The following is a 12,791-nucleotide window of genomic DNA, read 5'->3' as shown; positions in this document are numbered from 1 at the left end:
GTATGATCATACGATTGTTATCCAAAGTTATACTTCTGTATGATCATATGATTGTTATCCAAAGTTATACTTCTGTATGAGCATAAGATTGTTATCCAAAGATATACTTCTGTATGATCATAAGATTGTTATCCAAAGATATACTTCTGTATGATCATACGATTGTTATCCAAAGTTATACTTCTGTATGATCTTAAGATTGTTATCCAAAGTTATACTTCTGTATGATCATATGATTGTTATTCAAAGTTATACTTTTGTATGAGCATATGATTGTTATCCAAAGTTATACTGCTGTATGATCATAAGATTGTTATCCAAAGATATACTTCTGAATGAGCATAAGATTGTTATCCAAAGTTATACTTCTGTATGATCATAAAATTGGCAACTTTAGTCAAATGTGAAGGTAATATTTTTCAAAGCTTTCTATTTGCCTGTTTTTTTCCTGGGCGTTTGTTTATTTTTCTCACTTTATAGTTATGGATTGGTATACTCTTGGAATTGTGATATATTATACCTTTAAATTGATACTTTATGGAAGTTAATAACTGCAAGATTTGTGTGCCTAGTCAGTTTAGTTCAGAAAAGGCTACTAGTTCAACATGCTCATTGAGGTGAGGTTATTTACAAGTCAGTTAATGGCATAGTTTGGTTTTCTCCAAATTCATCCAGTCATTAGTATGATTGAAAAAAATATGATAATAAATAAATGAAAAATGAAAAAAATTACAGGTTATTATATTAGTCACTCTTCTTGGAATCTGAGATTAAATCCAGATTTGAGGAAATAAGATATGGTAATGTAATTATTGTTGATAAAACTAAATATAAAATCAATTTTAGTTATAAACCAATCAGATGAATAGCCTAAGATAGATAGATACTAAGATCTTTGTTAGTATAGTAAAAGATTCAGATATCTGTTATGATAAAAGTCAATAATATCTATACACACCAATGAATTGTTGATTCTCCAATTAAAGAACAAAATTGATATGATTCTGATACGTATTTTGTAATTGAATTTTTTTATTTGAAAATAAAATTTTGACCCCTGGGAATTATAGAAATAACAAGATCATATCCTGGTATTACTATATTATAAATCAATGCTTGTCAAAAAGAAAATTATGGGGCTGTATAACTTGGATCATTAATATACTAGTATATAAATTTATTAAATTATCGAGCTAATAAGTTTAATTGGTTATATTGTAAATTGTAATCTGCTATGATCTATAACCTTCACATAATTAATACCATATACTTTTTTTCTATTTTTATACTTAAATATCTTTTTACCACAAAGACTTTTTAGTAAAATATCCATTAAAAAGATATATTTTCTGGTAAATTTTGTGATTGATATTAATCATTCAATAAAAATATCATGAATTTTAATTGTCCTGGAAAAATGAAAAATCAATTATGATTGATATACTTCCTCATGAAAAGTTCATCAGCTTCTACCTAAAAGTGATATATTGGATTCTGGTTTCTGTTTGGTTTCATTAGTACTTACTTCTGTTTTTTTATTATATGGCTTTAGGCAAGATATTGTACTTACATAGCAGACTCTCTTATGTGGATTTGTTAAGATCTTGGACTCTTCCAAACTTGACAATGATGTGATGAATGATATTTGAGTACTTGCCCTTGACTTTTAACATGTAAAAATCTGATTGGTAGCATGGTGGAGGTTAGCCAATTTTTGACGATTTAGATGAAATATGTTTGTGTGTGTATGGTTGTATCAACATTGACGGAGGTTCCATGAACCATTTTTGAAGTATTGCATATTTGACTTAATGAAAGGGGATGTGTAACGACTAGATAACCTGATAAAATGTAGAGTTTCATCCAATTTAGCTAAAACTTTGTAAGATTATGTAGATAGATCTTGGATGTTTTAGAATAATTGCCTGTGACTTTTAGAAAACGTGTCAATAACAACGTAACTTGTTAGCAAAATAGAGGCTTGAGTTTTTAACTGATTTAAATGGTTTGGACAAAATATGGTATTGATCTGAAGTTTAGTCAGCATTAAGATATTGATTTGAAGTTCAGTCAGCATTAATATATTGATTTGAAGTTCAGTCAGCATTAAGATATTGATTTGAAGTTCAGTCAGCATTAAGATATTGATTTGAAGTTCAGTCAGCATAAAGATATTGATTTGAAGTTCAGTCAGCATTAAGATATTGATTTGAAGTTCAGTTAGCATTAATATATTGATTTGAAGTTCAGTCAGCATTAAGATATTGATTTGAAGTTCAGTCAGCATTAAGATATTGATTTGAAGTTCAGTCAGCATAAAGATATTGATTTGAAGTTCAGTCAGCATAAAGATATTGATTTGAAGTTCAGTCAGCATTTAGATATTGATTTGAAGTTCAGTCAGCATAAAGATATTGATTTGAAGTTCAGTCAGCATTAAGATATTGATTTGAAGTTCAGTCAGCATTAAGATATTGATTTGAAGTTCAGTCAGCATTAAGATATTGATTTAAAGTTCAGTCAGCATTAAGATATTGATTTGAAGTTTAGTCAGCATTAAGATATTGATTTGAAGTTCAGTCAGCATAAAGATATTGATTTGAAGTTCAGTCAGCATTAAGATATTGATTTGAAGTTCAGTTAGCATTAATATATTGATTTGAAGTTCAGTCAGCATTAATATATTAATTTGATTTAAAGTTTAAGATTTTGCTTTATTTAATGGAAGCAATGTTACAGGGTTCGCACAGCCTTGAAAAACCCTTGAAAAACCCTTGAATTCCGTCAGTTGCCTTGAAAAACCTTGATTCAAAAAAAGTCTTTGAAAACACCATAAAAAAAAACATTTTCTCTTGAAAAACCCTTGAATTTTGAGTTGGATGAAATTGTGTATATGTTTAACAATTTAATAAGTGGACATTTTTGTCTGAGTAAGATTTATCAACAGAACAGCCGTTACTAAAAATGATAAATGTTGACTTGGAAGTATTCAATATAGATTACATATTATAAAGCAACAGCCATGGTCATGTAGTCTCGGTTGTCATCTATGATATCTACTATCTCCACACACCATGATAATCGAGTCAGTGATTATTATGTTACTATATATACTCAAAAGGTCACGTCTCGAGATGATTGTCAACTTAAATTGATAACTTGCTTGTAATTTTCACTGTAATTTATCAATTCCCAATCATTCGAGAATTTTAGTGATTTTTTTGCTAATTTGGCAGAATGACCTGTTCGAAAAAAAGTAATATTTCAGAGCTGGGAAAAGGCCTCCTTGGTAACTTGTACATCTTGATTGGCGACATTGTTCTAATCTAAGTTTATCGCTATGTCTGAAAGTAGTACTTTTAGCTGATCGTGGTTACAAATGTTTGAATTTAGTAAATGGGTCAAGGAGGTTAAAGATAACTGAAATCATGCTCGCTGTTCAGTTTGTAACAAAACTATAAACCTGGCAAAAATGGGACAAGCAGCTCTGAAATCTCACATGAGTAGTGAAAAACACGTCAGTTTGGTGAAGTCAGATAATGGCAGTGTCTTCAAATGTTGGTGGCGGTGACAATCCCTACCGATCTAAACCTATTTTACCACCGATGAATCCTCTTCAAAGCAGGTCAAGTAGCGATGAGCCATTTCACATGTTATAGTGTTCCAAACTTGTTTTTGTAAGCACCACCAGTACTAGCCTAAACATACACATGTTATTGAGACAAGAGAACCAAACTTCCTGATGATTTAAAAATCACACACATCTTCAGGCAAAGAACAGATTAACCCCAAAATATTAACTATCTTTATTGATTTCACAATTCAGATGTTCGGTACATGTGTATTCTGTCAGACTAATATCCTTGAAAAGTCCTTGAATTTCAAAGTCCAGAGTCCTTGAAAAGTCTTTGAACTTTTGAGGCAAAGTGCTGTATGAACCCTGTGTTTTATCTTAACTTCTTCTGTGGTCATATTTTACCTAGCCATTTTATAGGAAGTTAAGTTTGAAATAATGTTGAGTAGAATATATATCTTAACCCTCTGGCTAAAATTTTTTTATTTGTGTAGGTCATAAAGATGAATTTAGTGACATTTATAGAACAAGGTCAGTTTTCTTCACTTAGCCAATTTTGAAGAAAAGAAATTACTTCTTTCAAAAATTATCTGATCATTGATAGATCAGATTTAGTGTAAGCCATGTTAATATAGTTCACATATATACAAGTGTTCGAACCGGTAAAGAAAGTCACCTTTTTATACGTCCACATGTAAAATGTGGTCATAAATCGCCATCTTTCCATCCATCAACATTTGTTGATCTCAGTCAAGTTCGAATTTGATGATTTTTTGATTAACATATTTTGAGTTATTGCCCTTGAAAAAATTTGTTTGTGGGAACCATAGAAACAACAGTTTTCAATGGATTTTGATGAAACTTGGTGTGAGCATTGGAATTGATAAGATCTCGGTCAAGTTCAAATTTGACAATTTTTCGATGAACAGATTTTGAGCTATTGCCCTTGACTTCGTAAAATCATGTCAAAATTTGTTTGTGGGCACAATAGAAGCTGCAAAATTATCTGATTTTGATGAAACTTATTATGAGCATTGGAATTAATAAGATCTCATTCAGATTTGAATTTGATTTTACGATGAACAGATTTTGAGTTATTGCCCTTGACTTAGTAAATTCGCATCAAAATATGTATGTGGGCACTATAGAAACTACAATTTTCAACCAATTTTGATGAAACTTTGTGTGAGCATTAGAATTGATAAGATCTCGGTCAACTTAAAATTTGATGATTTTTTGATGAACAAATTTTGGGATATTGCTCTAGATTTAAGTCGACTAAGTCAAAACACATTAAAAAAACTTCGGTGTGATCATATATATTAATGAAAGACTGGAAAAGTTTGCATTTGACCAACAGTTTTTGAGTTAATGCCCTCTATACTCAAGCGCTCTATTGAGTCAATTTTTCCTTCCATTTGAAACTTTGTGTGATCATTGGAATTGATAAGGTCTTGAGCAGGGAGTTGATTACTTTTCTGAGTATTGAATGAACTTGACAGATTAATCTTTACGGTTTATGTTGCTCTTTATTGAGTCTAAAATTTTAACAAAGCTGCTGTGTGGACGTATGTTTACCTTGCCTGGCAACCTATCTTTAAATCTGAAAACTGAGTAAATTTGACCACTTATTATTATCTTTGGACAAAGCTTGACAAATCTGTCCCAACCCGTTCCTGGGAGCTAGACTCTATCTTGAGTTGCTGAGACCCAGATTTGAGCATCTTCACCATGACAAAAGCCAAAAGCCAAAAACATAACTTTTAGTATTGATACTAAGTTGAACCATTAATGAATCCATTATGACATATTAAGATATTCTGCAGTGTCCCCATGCCTCACCCTGTACCACAATATATTTGAGTGGTAGACTTTATCCTTCTTTGTACAACTCCCTACAAAATACTTGTTAGTTTTTTAGTGAGCGAGTTTGTTCTCCTTTTATTTGTCTATAAAAATAATTATAACCACTTGAAAGCAACATTTTCATTTACATTTTTGACAATTTCTGGGTGGGTGTCTTTAAACATATAAAAAGATCTACTGTTTTTTTAGATGAACAATATTTGAAAAAAGCATATGTAGATTTCTTGACGTCAAGATATGTTTGTGCAGGTTTTATATATAAATACTCTAGACCAGTCTAAGTCAGTATTGGACTGTGTCAGTAGGTTGAGTTATATTGAATATACTAACAATGGTCATTTTAACCTTGTATAAGGTCGTTTCATGTCATATGTACTTCTCTCTTTCTATAAGTCACTAATTATTATTGTTAAATATCTAAATATGACGTTACTTCAACATTTTTTCTCTGAATGTTCACTTGTTTTGGGTTATGGCATTTATTGAAGAAAATCATTACAGCCTGAAATAAGGTATACCTTTGGCACTATACTGATTTTGTTTTGAAAATGTGAAAAGGTGTTACACCATAATGTTGCTATAAATTTGACTATCACCACATCAGAATTATCATAGATGATTACATTAATGTTGAAATGTCTGCCATCATATGGCCCACTATTTTTCATCATGTTGATCAGACATCTACCACTAGGTTAAGAACATTCAACAACTCACTCCGAGTAAGTTTTATAATTTTGACACAATGATAGTTCAAAAATGTAACCAAAAAGAGTTATCTTTAAACAGGTTATTTAAATAAAATCAATAACAATTTTAAACTTGGTAATTACAGGAGGCTGTTTTGTTCAACTTGACCATCATTGTTAGAATAAAATATACATGATACCTTGAAATAGGTTTTTACAATTCTTCAAGATTTTCTGGAGAAAAGAACAAGCTATCGACATATTTAAAAAAAGATTTGTTCTGATATTTAACCTTTGAAATAACATAGAATTAGCTAATACAAAATATGTTTGGAGAAATATACATTACTCTTAGTGTATTATTATATATTGTAGTATAAATACATGGTAGTTTTTCAGTGATCTTGATTAATATGATTTGTTTTTCCTATAATATAATGTCCTGACAAAAACAATTTCTTTTAGAAAGTCTTTTAAAAATACATATAACCAAAAAAAAATCATTTAATAATCATTGTATCTAGGAAGACTTATTATTTTTAGTGCACCTTCCTGGTGGGCAGCCACATATCTTGTAAATTCAAAATATTTCCTACCCCAACGCTTTCCTCAATCCAAAGATGGGTATATTGATACTGGATTGTGTAAAATTCCATTATTCAGAAGGGGTGGGGTGTTAAGATCTCAAAATAATTCAAAATAACTTATATCTAGACTGTGAGATGTGGAGATGTGGACGTATATTGCCGTTGCCCCTGTCCGTCTGTTCGGCCCGTCCGTCTGTCCGTCCACATTTGTTGTATGCTCGATAGAGGATACAGTTTTTATCTGATCTTGATGAAACTTGGTATGCAAGTATATATTGATGAGAATTCGATCAAGTTTGAAATTGGTAATAATCCGATAAACGGTTGTTATCTGTTATTTCTGACAGCTGGTATAGTGGGCGTATGTTACCTTGCCTGGCAAGCTATCTTATTTTCATTCGAAGATGTAGTATCACTTTAATGAAACTTAATAAGCATTTGATGTGTTTGAAATTGGTTAATCGGATGAACAGTTTCAGAGTTATTATCTCTGACTTTGTGTAAACGCATCAAATTTGGCTTATAGGCAAGATAGAGTCTTTAGTTTATATCCGATCTTGATGAAACTCATTATGGATGTATATATTGATGAGATCTAGGTAAATTTTGAAATCGTACGAACGGGGTTATTGTCCTTGACTTAGTTAACACACATTTGGCTTATTGACACAAAAGATAATACATTTTTCTTAATATGCATGTATATATTGATCAGATCTCGGCCATGTTCAAAATTAGTAATGATTGCACAAACAGTTTCAGAGTTATTACCTTTGACTCAGTGAATAGAGTCTATAGTTTTTATCTGATCTTGATGAAGCTTGGTATGCATGTATATAGTGATCAGATCTTGGTCAAGTTTGAAATTGATAATAATCGGATCAACGGTTTCAGAGTTATTGCACCTGACTGAGTAAAAATTTGGCTTGTAGGCACGATAGAGTCTACAGATTTTATCCGATCTTGATGAAACTTGATACACATGTATATATTGATGAGATCTCATAGTCAAGTTCGAAATTGGTAACAATCTTTGAATGGTTTCAAAGTTATTGCCCTTGACATAGTGGTAGCGTCAAATTAAGCTTGTAGGCACGATAGAGAATATAGACTACAGAATAAAGAGAAGCTCTAGCTATTCAGAGACGCTTTCCAGAGATCAACCGAGACAATGGACAGTACATGTCCAGATATGGCTGAACTAATCCCCCCCATTCATTACATGTTTTCTTCCCATCATTCTCCTATTTTTCCTCCCAGTGTCTTCCTCAGCATATCTCATTAGCTTATGTTTGCTCAGTACCTGCTCAATGACTTCACATTGTTACCTCACTTGTTTTAATACCCCTTTATCCATTGTCTCTCTTAATCACTTGTTTATCTTTTGTCCCTCTTAATCTCTATATTGTTTCTTGTTCGTTTATATTTTGTTATGTTTTATTCTCTTGCCATTACATCTGATGATGACACGTGTATATTGTGTTAAAACGTTATGTGCCCAACTTTATTCAAGAAGTGTGTTATATTCCATAATATTGTCTTGTGTTTTGTTACATTTTATGATAATTGAATTTTGTATGTAATGATTGTCATAGTCTACAATAACAATTAAGAGATTTGACAGGGAAATTTTAAGTCAAAGTATGTTGTCTATCAAAATTTTAAGACATGATTAATATTAAATCCAGGACATTAACCATTAAAATTCTTAAATCAATAATTGTACTGAGTTATAAACCCTTTGACATTTCAAAAATTATCTCAGAATGAAACAAATAATTTTCAAGAGGCAAGCATACTGAGAATATTGAAAGGTGGGCGTATATTGCCGTTGCCCTGATTGGTCGGTCATTACGTCCATCCGTCAGACCTCAAATCTTGCAAACATGATAGAGGCTTCAGTTCTCAACTGATCTTGATGAAACTTGGTATGCATACATATCAATCAAGTTCGAAATTTGTAATAATCGAATGAAAGGTCTCAGAGTTATTGCCTTTAGAGTTTATTTTGGTCAAGTTCAAAATTGGTACTGATTGGATGAAAGGTTTAAGAGTTATTGCCACTGTGTTTGCTATGAGACCTTAATGAACTGTTTTTCAAGTTGGTTGTGAACACAATAGAGAGTACAGTTTTCATCCAATTTAAATGAAATTTGGTGAGAATATTTATAATTATGAGATCTTGGACAAGTTCTAATTTGGCTATCTTTCGATGAACAGTTTTTGAGTCATTGCGCTTGACTTATGAAAAACTTGTCAAAATTTGGTTTTGAACTCAATAAAGACTACAGGTTTCGTCCAATTTCAATGTAATTTGGTGTGAATATTTATAATGATAAGATCTTGGACAAGTTCAAAATTGGCTATCTTTCGATGAACGTTTTTTTAGTTATTGCCCTTGATTTATGAAAAACACGTCAAAATTTGTTTGTGAACAAAATACAGAATACAGTTTTCATCCAATTGAAATCAAAGTTAGCATTTATAATGACAAAATTATATTTGACAATTTTCCGATCAATGGAATTTGAGTTATTGCCCTTGACTTGGGATAAACGCACAATTTGTTGGTGATAGAGATGACACATTATGTCAGAATTTTATTAAATAATGTGTGTTTGTTTAAATCAACAATATCTTGCACAAATTAGATTTTTGGTATGATTTGACACAGATAGGTGGCTACCCTTGATATACTGAAAATGTATCTGTAAAGTGGACTATCTTGCTAGGCAACCACTCGTTAAGTTAATGCTGTTGACTTAAGCTTCTGAATAAAAATTTACCAAGACTTAACTAGCTGCCAAACACTGATATACATGTATAAGTTTGTTGCTCTGTATTCTACAGTTTTAGATGAAAAACCCAAGGTACCACAATCATATCAGGGTTCGAAATAAGCATTATTGCATCGCAGTTTGTAAATCTCGTCAATAGAGCAGTTTTTTGCAATACAACATAATTGTCAATTTTTCCCGTTTTTTTAAAAATCTGGTACAAAAGAAATTCGCGGTAAACGTTTTATGTGTTATTAAAGTTATTGCATGATCGAAAAGACAATTTCAATGGACAGTAAACAAGTTCATCCCAATTTATTTTTGCATCAAAATTTCAATCAGATAATTTGAATTGAAATCAAAATATATATACATACACATTGATTTAACCATCTATCAACCCATCAGGTGAAAGGTGACAGTTTCTCTGGAAGCCACACCCATAATATGGTCATCAAAGGCAAATGTTCACCTCGTTGTCATGGCAATGGTTAACTTTAACCCCATAAATTGGCACCCTCATCAATTAATCTTTGATCAAAATATTGTAAACTATCAACACCTTTTTTAATTCCACAACTTTAAATTGCCCATATGTGAAGGAATGATCAATTCTTTTATTATTAACATTCCAAGTGATAAAATAGGACTAAAATCAGAATAATTTAGTTTAAAAATGCCAGGTGTAAGACTAACTAACTACATCTTGCTAGACACCCATTTGTTAATTTATCCTGAATGAATGGTTCATTAAAAATATAAATTGTTTATGATGCATTGTTTAAATTGAAATGTTTTGTTTGTAATCAAATGTGCACATCATCCAAATATAGTTGATAAAGTTTATGAACAAAAGTAAAATCCTGTTTGATGAAGGTCATATTCCTGTTTAAAAGATAACAGATCTATCTGTAGAATAATATTGTACAGGTGCCTTTAAATCATCCTAATTACTGATCAAGAAGTGTTACTTTTTAAAGAGAAAATGAACTTCTTAAAATCATAATTGATGTATTCGTGGAAGCATACATGAATTTATGGTGAACTTATGGGGGCAAACGTGTTGTGTGTATTGGATTTATAAATAAAAACCAATTGTGTTTTGTTTTATGGTTTATTGTATTAATTGTAATGTATTTTTATATTGTCGTCACCCATGTCCGTCGGTTGGTCTGTCCACAATTGACTTGTGAACGCGATAGAGACTACAGTTTTCATCTGATTGGAATGAAATTTGGTGTGATCATTTCTATTGATAAGATCTTGGGCAGTTTAATATTCACAATTTTTCGATTAATGGTTTTTGAGTTATTGCCCTTGACTTAGCCAAAACGCGTCAAAATTGGCTTGTGAATGCGATAGAGACTACAGTTTTCATCTGATTTGAATGAAATTTGGTGTGATCATTTATATTGATGAGATTTTGGACAAGTTAGATGTTAGCAATTTTTCGATGAAAGGTTTTTTGAGTTATTGCCCTTGACTTATGAAAAACGCGTCAAAATTTGTTTGTGAACACAATAGAGACTACAGTTTTCATCCAATTTAAATGAAATTTTGTGTGAATATTTATAATGATGAGATCTTGGTTAACTATAAAGTTGGCTATATTTTGATGAATGGTTTTTGAGTTATAGCCCTTGATTTATGAAAAATGTGTCAAAATTTGTTTGTGAACACAATAGAGAGTACAGTTTTAAGTATGATTTGACACAGATAGGTGACTGCCCTTGATATACTGAAAATGTATGAGGAAAGTGAGTGTATCTTGCTAGGCAACCACTTGTTTATCTTATGATGTATATATGTCACTAAGGTCGAAGTACTCTCAAAATAGAAGTAATTTTTGTTATGAAAAGGTCTTTAATTTGACAAATTGAGTAATGAAAGAGTGTTGAGATTTTTGGCATCAGTTCAGAAGTTAGCATAGAGATATATGTCAACATTTTACATGCTGGGTTGTTCTTTAGCACAGCATAAATGTGCAGTTTTGCATGTTTTTGCCGATATGTTCTAGTTCTAGTCTAGTTTAAAAGAGCTATTTTTGATGAAATCTTCTAGGTTCTTTATTCTATGAGTTTTCAAATTTGCATATTCTATCATTCATCTTATTCTCATGACCAAACAAAAGCTATATCAAAACAACGATGGCAGTTGTAGAGCTAAAGAGATGACGTCATATTACTAGCATACCAGAATATATACATACTTATCATAAGCCGCGTTTAGACAGCCATAAAAACTGGCCAACTTGAAGTGAACCGTACTCCGTCCAGACTCGGCCCGGTTTGTCTGTACCGTTTACACAGCACTGTTTTCACTGGGCCAAAATCAAGAGTAGACCTGCTCTCCAGTCAGAGGAGGCGAAAAAAACACAAACATACAAAATGGCGCCTGCTATAAAAAAAGCTATGATTTTGAAGTTTTTGTTGAATTTGTCTCGTTTAAAGCGCAAACGAATCTTGTGATTATGACGGGCACCTTCCAATTGAACTTGGACAATCTCGTCACCCCAAATAGCGATCAGAGCTTCAGTCTCTTCATCATTCCATGTAGCTCCCCATTGGGCACACATTTTAACAGTAAGTTGTTTTTGTGCCGAACCGAATCCGGACCTGGCCCGGATAAATAAACGTGGCTATAGTGCTTATTTTTGATGAGACATAAGAAATGTATATATCATTGGAAACTTAATACAACATAAATTATATAAAAGGTGTGTTTTATGTGAGGTAAATGTCACTGCATTCTATATAAATACACTAATGACCCACTCTCTAATCTTTAGTTTGTTTTCTCTCATTTTGTGCCAAAAAACAGGCTTCCATATAACACTGTGACCTGTTTAAGGACTGATGGATAGTTTGGATGTGTTAACATCAGTTAGAAACTGAGCTTTAACAACGATTCTAATCGCTTGTAACAATTTGTTCATACAAACCTACTTGAATCAAAGTGATTCAAAGGTACACTTATTGATCATGAAAGTCTGTCTTGAAGTTTAACTATCGGGTTCTTTCTGTCAATCATCACTTTATACCAGTCCAAACCGGCAGTCAGTTCATCAGCCATGTATTATCAGTTCTTACAACATATCAATGGATATAAAAATTTCAAATATATTCAGGAACCAAAAGATACATCATCTGTAAGTTCATTTTATATCTATTTCATGTTTATTTTGTTTATCAAGTTTGGTTTTGAGAAGATGGTCAGAAAAGTAGGTCCTACAAAGTACAAAGGTGGTAAGATGAAAAGACAATGCAAACGGGATATTAAGTGAAATATGATTGAAGTG

Source organism: Lottia gigantea (genome assembly GCF_000327385.1).
Source record: "Lottia gigantea unplaced genomic scaffold LOTGIsca_63, whole genome shotgun sequence".
In the NCBI taxonomy this organism is placed as follows: domain Eukaryota; kingdom Metazoa; phylum Mollusca; class Gastropoda; family Lottiidae; genus Lottia; species Lottia gigantea.
Note: the sequence above shows the minus strand (reverse complement) of the source record.